The sequence below is a fragment of the Pinus tabuliformis genome, chromosome 2_2 (assembly GCF_031772625.1).
Source record: "Pinus tabuliformis cultivar Carrire ecotype Pingquan chromosome 2_2, CPIR1, whole genome shotgun sequence".
NCBI classification, from domain to species: Eukaryota; Viridiplantae; Streptophyta; class Pinopsida; order Pinales; family Pinaceae; genus Pinus; species Pinus tabuliformis.
This window is the reverse complement of record NC_142300.1, coordinates 1129024080-1129036289: the sequence shown is the minus strand read 5'-3', so window position 1 is coordinate 1129036289 and position 12210 is coordinate 1129024080.

Genomic DNA, 12210 nt, shown 5'->3' with positions numbered 1-12210 from the left:
GTAGAGTACCTAAGCCAAATCAACACCAAATTATCCATTAGATCATGTTCTCTTCTCCAATTCCAAAAGGTAAGCTTGAGGTAAAGCTAGATTCAAAATTTTTAATTTGTTCAAAAAATTGGAAATTGTAATAAGAAAACTATTGTAAAACATGTGATCTATGTATTTCACCCTATCATATCCATATTCTTCAAACCATTTTATCAATAATTCATTCCTAGTCTACTTTGCATGCATAATCAATCCCACATAATTGTTTTCGACCCACATACCTTATTGGATACTCTACAAACCTTGTTATGGTTGAACCCCATACCATGATTGCATAATCTTTTCCTTCATAAAGTCTTATGTTTTCCCTGGTAATAATGTTGTCTCCCACCATTATCTTGTCTAACTTTCTCTTCTTGTTGCAATATAAATTGATTCATACTCCCATGATGAACAATTTGACCTTTTTTTCCTTCATATGAGACTAATTCAAAATACGAATACAGTTTTCTTAATGAACCGTCATAGTATATGTTTGTAGCACATGATCAAAAAGTACATTGAGCACTTAAATTATGTTTCGTATTGTTCATCTTCAGATTTTTAATGGAAGCCAAGAAATGATGAGTATAGAGCCACAAGAAGAAGAAGGTTGCAACAAGGCTTTGTTCACACACTCTTGAAATCACTTGGAAGTATATTTTCTCTTTGATAAATTGTACAACCCTCACCTACAACTCTTATTTTGTGTTATGTGCAACTCATCTTGTCAAAGATTCATAGTGGGAAGTTTTCTTGCATTAACAAGACAACACTCATGTTTCACATAAATATCATTCGTTAATTGGTAAGTTCTTGAAGAAACTATTTGACAACACTGTTGAAGTACGATTGGTTTCTTTGAAAAACCTTTCTATGCATGGATGATAAGAAGACAAGCATTATGGGATGCAATATATGATCATTTCCAACCAGGCTAATGGGATGAACTTCACAAGGACAGAAATCACATTCTATAGATGGAGTAAAATTCTTGATGTGTTCTTCACAATATGGTATTCTGCCAAGGATTGAACAATTGAGAACAATTAAGTAGTGAAAACTACTTGGATATGCTACTATGTGGGCACCTTTTCCTTTCACAAAAGTTTCATATAATAAATAATGAAGGGTTGTTTTTATTAAGAAAAGAACAAATCAAGAGACATCACTTCTAGCTCTATAACATCTATGAGAAGCCTAGTATGTGAAGACTTCAAGTTGTTTGAATTTCAAAGGGGGATGGGTAAGTCTTGTTTGTTACTCTAATGACATAATAAGAAAATGTGGAAACAAAGAGTTATGCTACCAGATGTGTAATTTTGAAAAGCAAAGAGATAAAAGTGCACCTTATTGCGATATATGGTCAATATTGATCTCTTGAAGCTGTCGTCAAGGATTCAGTTGAAATGTGAAAATAAAGGAACGCCAGGAACCATTTGGATTATGAAAAAGCTTTATTTTCATGAGGACATGCAAAATCTCCGGTGTGGGGGAATGATAGGCCTCCAACTTGTCATGATTTTGTTGATGAAACCATCCATTTTCACATCATTCGATTCACCTATTGTCAGCATTTTTAACCATATTTCTCCATAAACACACCAAATTCTCACATACATGTTTACATGGTTTATTTTTATTATTTCCATTATTTTTAATGAATTAAGAAGAACTCTGCTTGGTTTTACTAATGACAGTTTGGCCAGTTCAAGATTCTGTAACTCAAGTCAAATTTTGTAGCTATCTCCATGGTTAAGGTAATAGCACCAATCTAGAAGGAAATCTAACACTTGGACTTGGTTTCTAGAATCTCGAATATTGTTTTGTATTGGTCAAATTCCACCCAACTCACACATGTGGACTGCCAGTGAGAAATCAAAGGAAAAACGCAACAATTTTGACCAGTCAACTTCAAATACGTTTTTTGATCAATTGAAAATGAATTTTGGAAAACGAAAAGATGGGTTTTTTTTAGCACGAGCCCAATTAGGTTCCTCATTAGAATTTTTCTCATTTTTTTTAGCATTTGAGATATTTTTTGGGTTCTTTGGAGCCCTATTTTCCAAATTGCATGAACAAACAATGCGCCAATGTGTCAATCAACGCCGAGTCAAGCAAAATGAAGTTGGAATGAGTTAGGCTTTAGCGAATTCGTGGAAATAAGGTCTCATTTCAGTTCTGATTCTTAGCCATAATATTGTCAATGTGGTTACAATTTAAAATCTATATAAACACTTCATTTGGAAGCAAAACACAGTTCATATTTTGATGTTATTGTAGAGAATTATTATTGTGAAGAAAACTTTCTTTGCACACTCTAGTTAATACAAATATCTATTATGGAATTCCTATAATTTTTATTGGTGATCTTCTTCATGTGATCTGAGTTTCCAATAACTCACACTCATCAGGAGGCCCCCCTGAAGATGTGTGAGAATAGTTAGATGTCTTTCATTTTGAATTAATTTCTTTATGCTTTGCATTGCTAATCGAATGTGATTCCGTTTAGATGCTATGATATTCTATTTTGAATATGACCTCTGCTTATTTTTCTTTGATCCATCACAGGTTGAGCGCTTAACAATAAAAAAAAGAAGCCAAAAACATTTATTTTATGCTTAGTCTCAGCTCTGATTTTGAATACGCACATCAATAATCTTATGCTATGTTCATTGCTATTTTAAGAATTCTCTTTAGAGTAATTTCAAGTCTATAGAATAACTTTGCCTTCACAAGTAAACAAATTTTGATTTTGTTTAAAACTCAGATTAAATTTATTTCAATAATTCTTAGAATAGATTCAGCATAAATTTGCTTCAAGATTTCATAAAAGAGGCTTCTTTAGTGTAGATTTCCTTTTCAAGCATCTTAGAATAGTTTTGTCTTTCAAAGTTCCATAGAATAAAAAGATTTCATTTTTTTTTTTGTCTCATAGAATAAATCTTGAACATTATCTTAGTTTGTTTTGAATTTATTTAATTCTCTAGCTTTTGGGAAAGAACATGTGCATACTCATCTTAGTGATCTTCATAAATAAGTTTCATTTTCTTGTCATCATTTTGAAATAGATTAAATAATTTTTTAAAAGTTGAAAGTTGATCCCTAGCATATATAGTGCAAGTATGCTTCACAAGTTCACAGAAGCCCAGGTTTGACAATTAATGACAAGTAATTTAACAATCAATTAAATTACCCAACAGAGACTCTTCACCTTCGCAATGCTTCATATCTTATGGTGCCACTTGGAGTTGCCTCTTCTTCACCTACATGTGAGTGTCATATAAATTGATTTCACCCATCTGGAGTTAAGCATTGTACCACTTGCTCTCCCACCTATGGGTGTCCAGGTATGAACAATTTATCCACCCCTTTCCTACATTAATGTATCAATCCGGGTGCGTATTCTTTTCAAGGAAACATGCAAGGTATATGCAGGGGCAAGGTTACAATCTGTCATCGACCAAGGGTTCGTGATTACCGAATCAAAGCATTGTTGAAACAAAAATAGAAACTCAACCGCAGAACTTAAAAAGGTACTCACACTTATCTAAAGAATCTGCAACAACAATCAAGAAATAAACACAACAATAAATAATACACACATAACAAGGAAATACGTAGCACCTGATCAGAAGAGCGGGCTCAACTCTTTGATCAGGGCTGTGCTACTCATAGTGAAAGATAGATCAGCAAAAGGGTTTGTATTTTATTAATTTAAACAATGCTGTTACAATACAATGCAGGGTCTAGCTAGGTTCGATACAGGAACAACCCCATCTTTTATACAGTATAAAGGGGAATAACATCTCTCCCAAAAACCTGGCAACTATATGCCCAAAGATATACATCAGTTCAACCACAGCACTAGTGCCGAGAGAGCAAGAACAGGAATGATCCAAAACGGGCTGAGAACAGCTGAAAATCAGTTATGTTGTCTTGTCGTGGTCGATCAGCTGCTATGGATCGCGGAACTGCTGTGATATGCCATGAGGTTAACACCTGTGCTCCATAATCTGCGGTCATAACACATTTTAGTGGTTTGCATAGGCAAAACCCTCATGACTTTACTTCACAAATTAAGTATCCCGAGAGACAATGAAGGGGAATTACCTCATAGTTTTGCATAGTAAATGTATGAAAATGAATACAAAAGGGATGAAAAGAGGAGTGAAAATGTTGGGAAAAGATAGGCCAATTTGGTACCCAACATCTCCCCCCAACTAGCCTTCTGCATGCCCTCATGCAAATCGTCGTCTCCGTAGGTCTGGGTTGGATGAGTTGTGTGCTTCATGAAGCCAGGCGAGATTGTATTCCTCGGCCATCTTTGTTCTTGGGACCTTAAACCCCTCTATAAGAAGAACTTCCTTCCACCAATCATTTGGTACATTATAGGCTGGGGTGTAGTGATCTGCTGGAAGCCATAGGACAGCGTATTGAAATCGAATTCCCATCCACCGGACCCCACATGTTTGGATGCATGCCACATATCTTGGCACCCTGCTGAGTGCTTGTGCAAAATTTGGTGCTCCAAATGGTTCTTTGTTCCAGACAAATGTGGGTGACATTATCCACCTTTTCTGACAACTATCCAAGGCCTTAGCTTGAAACATGACCAATTGTTTGACACAGAGATCGATGCACCACTTTTGTGTCCTCAACATCCGTTCCTTATTTCCCATAATTTCTAAAAATGTAGTGTGCTTATTATACATAGTCACTGATCTCTCGGGTTCTCCTCTTACCATAAAAGGCTTTGTGGCCTAATTTGACTCGAATGTGTCAGAAGCCTTCTGCCAACTTATCTGATTGAAAGTGTAAGAGGTGAGGGCCCTTAAATGAATGTCCCCCACATATGGAACCAGATTAAATTCTCTCTCAACACATAGGAGATACCCATGCATGTAAAGCTCACACATCAAATGCTGAGTTGGCACATCATGGGCTCTCATTATCTGGAGGAACTGTACACCATCCTCAATCTCATGACTAATTTCTTTTTGGATACTTTCCAAACAGAAGAAAAGAAAATGCTCATGCAAAAATAAAGAATAATTGGAAGCAGGAGGGCGACATGCCATCACCTCTTGTGCTAAATGGAGCATCTGCTCCTTGTTAGTTTTCAACTCTGCCACTTGCCTTTCCAGTCGCTCCACCTTGAGTTGTTGCTTGGCATACCTCAATCGCATTATATCAATGCGCTCCACATATTCAAAGATTGTCATGGATGCTCGTTCTTGGGCTCTCTTTGCTTCGTTATGATATCGCACCACGATAGATTTCCAGGTTTGTAATTTAGCCGTCAAAGAAAACTCATGACCTTCAAACAAATATTCTATAGGGTTTATCTGAGTGGCAACCAAGGTTGTTGCCACTCCATCTACCTGTGTCCCTGCTTCGACCATCGTGGCTTTGGGCCTCTTAGCCCGACGCTTATATTTCTTCACCTATTTCTTCATCCGGTGCATTTGCTTTCTCAGCTTCTTAACCTCTGTTTTGAGCCGCATTGTTTCTTTGAATTGCAGCTGATATTTTTGCTTCATAGGCAGCCTTCGTTGTTCACACAATTCTACCCATTCTTGTTTGACCACCACCTCATTGCGCGGTTGACTTGCTCGGACGTTAGCCCGCGATGAGAGGCAGTTTTCTCTCTCATCCACCGGACACGCGTCGTTCACTGTATGGCATCGCTGGGTTTCCTGACAGTTCCGCTTACTGCCCACAACGCCTCCGATATTCCGCCGGTTTTGGGGCACGAGACCCATCTGTCATTTCAGTGCTTTTCCCACGGTTTTCGTCTTTCCTTGTGACCGAGCGCTCAGGGATATTCCTTCTCGAGGGGTTTTGCCCAACGATGCATCAGAAACGGCCTCCATTTTCTGATCTGGACTTCCTAACTGATAGTTTGCGTCCTGCGTGGTCTCCATGGGCCTCGGTCAGCACTCTTTGACCAAGGTCCTCGTCGTTCCTTGCTGGCTACAAACTGCCACTGTCCAGAGGTCTTCCTGATAGCTCATTGTTCACAAGTTTTTGAAGTCTGTCATGATTTGATACAGTCATAGAACTTTGATAATTTTCATGGATCCAATTCGGATCACGACCTTCCCACTGAAAAAGCTTTTGGACCACCAAAATTTAGTTTTCAAGCATCGACTAAGTGAGGGTACAATTGTCTCACTTGTCCAATCTCTATCCACTTTGCACTGCTCGGCTTTGAACCCTTGAGCCCAACTTTGAGGTACTCAACATCTCCCCTGTGCGTCGTCCTCACCTTCCTATCCAGAACTGTGTCTTCCTGCAATTCATTAAGATATTCAGGTAGCAGGTCATCAATAAAAGGCAATTGACTCTGCTCTTCAGGATCCTCAATTAGTGAAGGTTCAAACAATCTCAAGCAATCTGCATTTACGACTAAGTAGATGTGCATGTAAGCTGGTAGATCAAGCCGAAAAGAATTTTCACCAATTTTCTCAAGTATCCTGAAAGGTCCATACCTGATAGGCTTTAGCTTTTTACCTTCACCTTGCATTCTGTCCTTGCTGATATACAACCAGACTTGGTCACCAACTTGGAAACTATGCTCCATCCGATGCTTGTCATGCCTTGCCTTGTATTTGGCTTGGCTCTTTTCCAGCTGTTCCTGTATTGCCTGGTGGATCTCCTGGATTTGTTCAATGAACCTACCTGCCCTGTCCACATCACTGTGTCCCTCAACTATGGTGTCTTTACCAAGGACAAAATCCAAAGGAGACCTTGGTGTGAAACCAAAACAGGTCTCAAAAGGAGATCTCTGTGTAGAAGAATGTTTTGCTCGGTTGTAAGCATGCTGCACATAACATAAATGTTCATCCCAAAGCTTAGGATGCTTGCTGAAATATCCTCTGAGTAACTGGATCACTGTCCTATTGACTACTTCTGTCTAGCCATTAGTTTGTGGATGAAAAGCTGTGCTTTTCTTTAGTTTGGTGTCCATCAGTTCCCACAGATTTGACCAAAACTTCCCCACAAATCGGGTGTCTCGATCAGATACAATGGAAGTGGGTAATCCAAAATGAACCCATACATGTTGAAAGAACAATTTTGCAGTTTGTTTAGCTGTAATTTGCTTATTACAAGGTATCAAAATACACATTTCGCTGAACCTATCCACAACAACATACAAATAATCATGACCTTTCCTAGATTTAGGCAGTCCTCCCACAAAATCCATGGAAACACTTTCCCAAGGGTGAGAAGGAACTGGTAATTGAGTGTACAAGCCTAGTTTTCTATTGCTGGGGTTGCTTTTAGCACACATAATACACCCTCTTACATATCTAGAAACTGTCTCATTCATTTTTGGCCAATAACAAAATCTTTGCAGCTGTGCAACTATTTTACTTACCCTAAAGTGACCTGATATTAGAGAAGTATGTGCTTCTCGAATTATCTTTACTCTTTCAGTTTGTGGAATGCATAACTTCCCACAATGGTATAAGAGTCAGTCCTTTACATGATAATCCAATTCTTCTACTCATTTGCCTTGACTTAAAGTTGCATATACATCTTTGAAATCTATATCTTTAGCATACTGTTCAATGTACCTCTCATGTAACACAGAATTATGCTTAAGTATAGTAGATGCATTTATAATGGGTCTAGATAACATATCTGCAACTTTATTTCATATGCCCTTTTTATATCTGATGACTAAATGAAACTGTTGTAGAAAACTCATCCATCTATAGTGCCTTGATTGCTGCAACTTAGTTTGGGAGTGTAGATATTGAAGTGGTTGATGATCAGTATGTATTACTATCTCTGTTGGAGAGGTAAATCCCCTCTACGGATAGAGGCGATCCCTACTAGCCCAGCATGGGTCTAGCAACAATCAATCAATGCTACTATGCAAGCTCCTAATTGCAATTAAAAGGTAGGCAAAGAACACCTACTTGGATTCCAACGCTCTTGTTTGATGAAGAGATGCCACACTCGCTCCTTTGCTCTGACCGGTCACAATCCTCCACTATCCTCATGGGCGGACACCTGCACATACAAAAAGAAATGCAAACACAAGCGTGAAATCTAATAAAAGCAACCATACATCAGTCAGAAAGGATGTAATTCACATTTAACCATTGCATAGACAAATGAGAATGGAACCATAATAGTAGTCATCTATTATTAATAAATAATCAGAGAAAGATACAACCATTGTTCTGACGCTGAGTCCTTCTCAAGAGGGTCCAGCCAGCAAGTCTCATAAGCATTCACCCATGGAAATGGATCTCCCAAGTCAAGCAACTCTCTCTCACACAAAACTCTAAGACTTCACAACCTTTCTCTAGCTCTCTAGCAATCCACACTTTATCACACCAACTACCTACTAGCAGCAGCACACAAAACACTATGAATTCCTTGTTGTCAAAAACTATCTCCCAAAAACTCTCTGCTCATGGCAATGGTGGAGGAATATATAGGAGAAGGAGTCTCCATGGAGGGTGGAAGGATAAGCTTATCTCCAAGAAAGGTGGCCCATATGACGAACAGACATGCCATAGAAGGGAGGGCGATACTCACAAGGCCAACAACCAGGTCTGGAGTCATCTGGAAGGTTGGCTGTTAGAACAAATTCGCCCAAACAGGATCAGCGCGGATTATAATAGAACTGGCGCGCTGACGTCGCACCTCAATAACTGGGAAGGTCATGTCAGCGCGACTCAATATAAAGGAAAGGTGCGCTGGCTCATGAAATTTGATCAGCGCGGAAAACAGGTGTACTTCCGCGCTGACAGCGCATTTGGTCTGTTATGGAGCGCCCATCAGCGCGGTTATTTGGACAAAAGTCGCGCTGATAGCAAAACTTTGGCAAAGTGGGTTATTTGGCCAATTCAGAGAGCATGAGCATGGTAAATTTGATTTCATGACACAGTAGGGAGACTGACAGGGAGACAGTGACAAATTACTGTGTAACAGATGCCCCCTAAAGCATGGAGCCCGAGAGAGTGGGAGGGGTGAAATGCTTTACAAAACTGCCGAACTGGAACACCACCAGGAAGGACCTGCACGTATGTACAACTGATATCTTGATTACATGTAGTCTAGGCATGGGCGCAGCCATCCAAAAGACATATGAAGAAAGGTCTGTGATATGGACCCAGCCACCCAGCTGAAGAGACCATGATGATAACAAGGTATGGTCGCAGCCATCCTAAAAGACTCAGGTATGGTCGCAGCCATCCATCAACGAGTCATGTAATATCAATCCACAAAAATCGCAGCCTGGCTCATAACAGACTAGAACCAGGGTCTTGCGCTCCATCCCAATCCGAACAAAGTACAAGTTCAAGCATGTGAATACATGGGTTGAAGTCGAACATGCATGAACATCGTCTGATTACCAGTCAATGATGAAAACTGTTAACAGACGCGAGAGGGGCCACCAATAATGACAATGGTCCTCAAGGTACTATAGGTACAATCCACGGCATGCGAATCAATGAGCTGGCGTCGAACACCCGTGGAATCATTCGATCAGAGGCCAATGATGAAAACCTCACGTCGAACACGAAGAACCTGCCATTGAGGCATGCAGGCTCTAAGGCACCTGGAAGGGGTCTCTAAGTCACCATCCTGGATAATGAGCTGAAGTCGACAGGAGGTAACCTTGATCGAAGGTGGGCCATAATGTTTCCCACATCATCGACACGAGACAAAGGAAGATTAGTGTGATGAATCAGAAGTATGTGAGGCGTCAAGGGTAGATTGCAACTCTGCAGAGGTCAACTTCTCTTGAACATATCGGCGGCACAATGGTGGACTTGGCAGTATTTGACATCAAATGAGTAGAGGTCATGATGACAAGGCAAATGAGCAGATGAGAGGTCAAATAGGATAAACCAAACCCACGGAGGCCAGTGAAAAACAAGATGAGATAGTCCTACCCGGACACGAAGCAGAGGAGTGCCATGTTCAAGAGCGACATACTGCCGACACGACTATGATTACAGTCCCATTTTCCCCACCATTTCTGGCAGGTACCCCGATTATTTTTGGATGGCAAGCTTGACGGGGATAGCATATGCTTGAAAAAGTGTCATTTCGACGATACCCGATGTCATTAAGTTTTAACGAGTCTGACGACGGAAGAACTCGGCGCCTTTTCCTGTTTAGAGAGTCTGAAAAGACAGCGGAAAAGAAAACTCCAGGGGGGTCCTTTTTCGTAAAGTTGTGTCTCTCGAGCCAGAAAAAGTATAAAACAATACCCGAAAGAACCACCCGACCAAAATGATCGAGGAGTACTTTTCGTAAATAGTGACTTCGACCCGAAAAAGTAAAAAAGCGGTCAGAAGCACGTCGTTTTAGAGCCAGTAACGAGTGCGAAACGACAAACACCCGGCAATCTTTTTAAGTTAAACGGTCGAAAAAAAAAGCGTTAAAACGACCGCCTCTCATTTACATTTAACGAGTCAAGAGGAAAGACTCGGCAATATTTTCATCTTTAAACGGTCGGAAAAGAGCTGAAAGCAGACCTCCATTTTTATTCTCTTTAACGAGTCAAAAAGGGAAAAATACTCGGCAATCTTTTCACATTTTACGAGTCAGAAAAGTGCTTCAAGGTGACTCGTCCTAGAGGAACGAGTGGTATAAAAGGTAGCAACTGGTTCCGACAATGGTGGAACTATTCAAAACATGTAATGGTCAAGAGGCTGGCTAATAAAACCATTCAGCGCTGCGGTTCCTCAGGAAAGGATAAACAACCAAGTGAAAGCATATGACCGGCCAAAGAGATGGTAGCAATGGAATGAAAACAACCAAGGCTCATCTAGCAAAATTCAGCGGATAAAAATGGCAATCACGAGATGTAAATCGGGTATGGGTTCATTTTTACACAAGCTTGAACCATGGAGAACTTTGCTTGGATTCGGTTTCATGTTTACACAAGCTTGAAACGAAAAACTATGCTTGTTATGAGTTCACATGCCCCCTAGCATAATGATGCAAACCAAGCTTCATTGCATTCAACAAAGTGGATGGAATGAAGGTTCACTTTCGAGATCTAGGAAAGACTCGACTTGTATTTTACGAGATCTTAATTAAAAGACTCGATTTGGAAAGGGGGTTGTTTCATTTTTTGATGAGGTTGACACAGTAAAAGAACTATCCTCAGACACAAACCGTTTCATTATTTTAACGAGGTTGATACATTAGCAAAACTATCCTCGAGACTCCTTGTTTCACTTTTTAGCGAGCTTGACACAAGACCAGGAACTGCGCTCCAGACAGACCCAATTTCATTTTTTAGGGAGCTTGACATAGGAGAGTGAACTATGCTCCGACCAGACCTAAGTTCATTTTTTAGGGAGCTTGACATAGGAAAGTGAACTATGCTCCGACCAGACCTAATTTCATTTTTAGGGAGCTTGACATAGGAAAGTGAACTATGCTCCACCCGATCTTCATCATAATGAACAGGAAGTCGGGGCTTCCAAGAGTGGCACTCCCGGTGGGAGGTCAATGTCTCGGAAGTCAGGACCCAATGCCCCCAGGACACTATGCACGATGGCGGCATTGCTGGATATAGGCACGGGAGAGGTGGCCACGTAGTTGATCTGGGGTGAAACAGATGCAACTGGTGGATGAGAACCAAGAGGGAAGGACAATTGTGCTGGAGGGGCTTGTGGACGAACGAACGATAATTGATCTATCGTCACTATTCTTCCATCGTGTGGAAAGCAAACCACACGGAAAAGTGAAGAAACAAGGGCTCCCATGGCATACACATAGTCACGACCAAGGAGAAGACTGAAGTCTAAAGAACCTTGGGTAACCGAGACGTCTATATAGACAGTCTTGCCTCCCAAAGTGATAGGGAACTGTGGAAGGATCCCTAATGGTTGACTCGTTCCTCCGTCAAAAGCGGTGAGATTCGGTGCGACAGGTACAAGCGATGGGGAACCCAAAGCCTGCCAAGTAGTAACGGGCATAAGACTAACCGATGCTCCTTCATCCAACACAGTGCCAGGCAGCGCCATATGGGAGGCATAGGCGGTGACCTAGAAAGACACATGGGATGGGAGGGGAGGGGAAGTCAAATGACTCCAATCGAAGGAAACGACCGAACTACTTGGTGGGGGAACCATATGGTTGCCCCCCTGCTCGGAAGGAACCGAATCAGAATTCTCCGGAGAGGTTGGGATG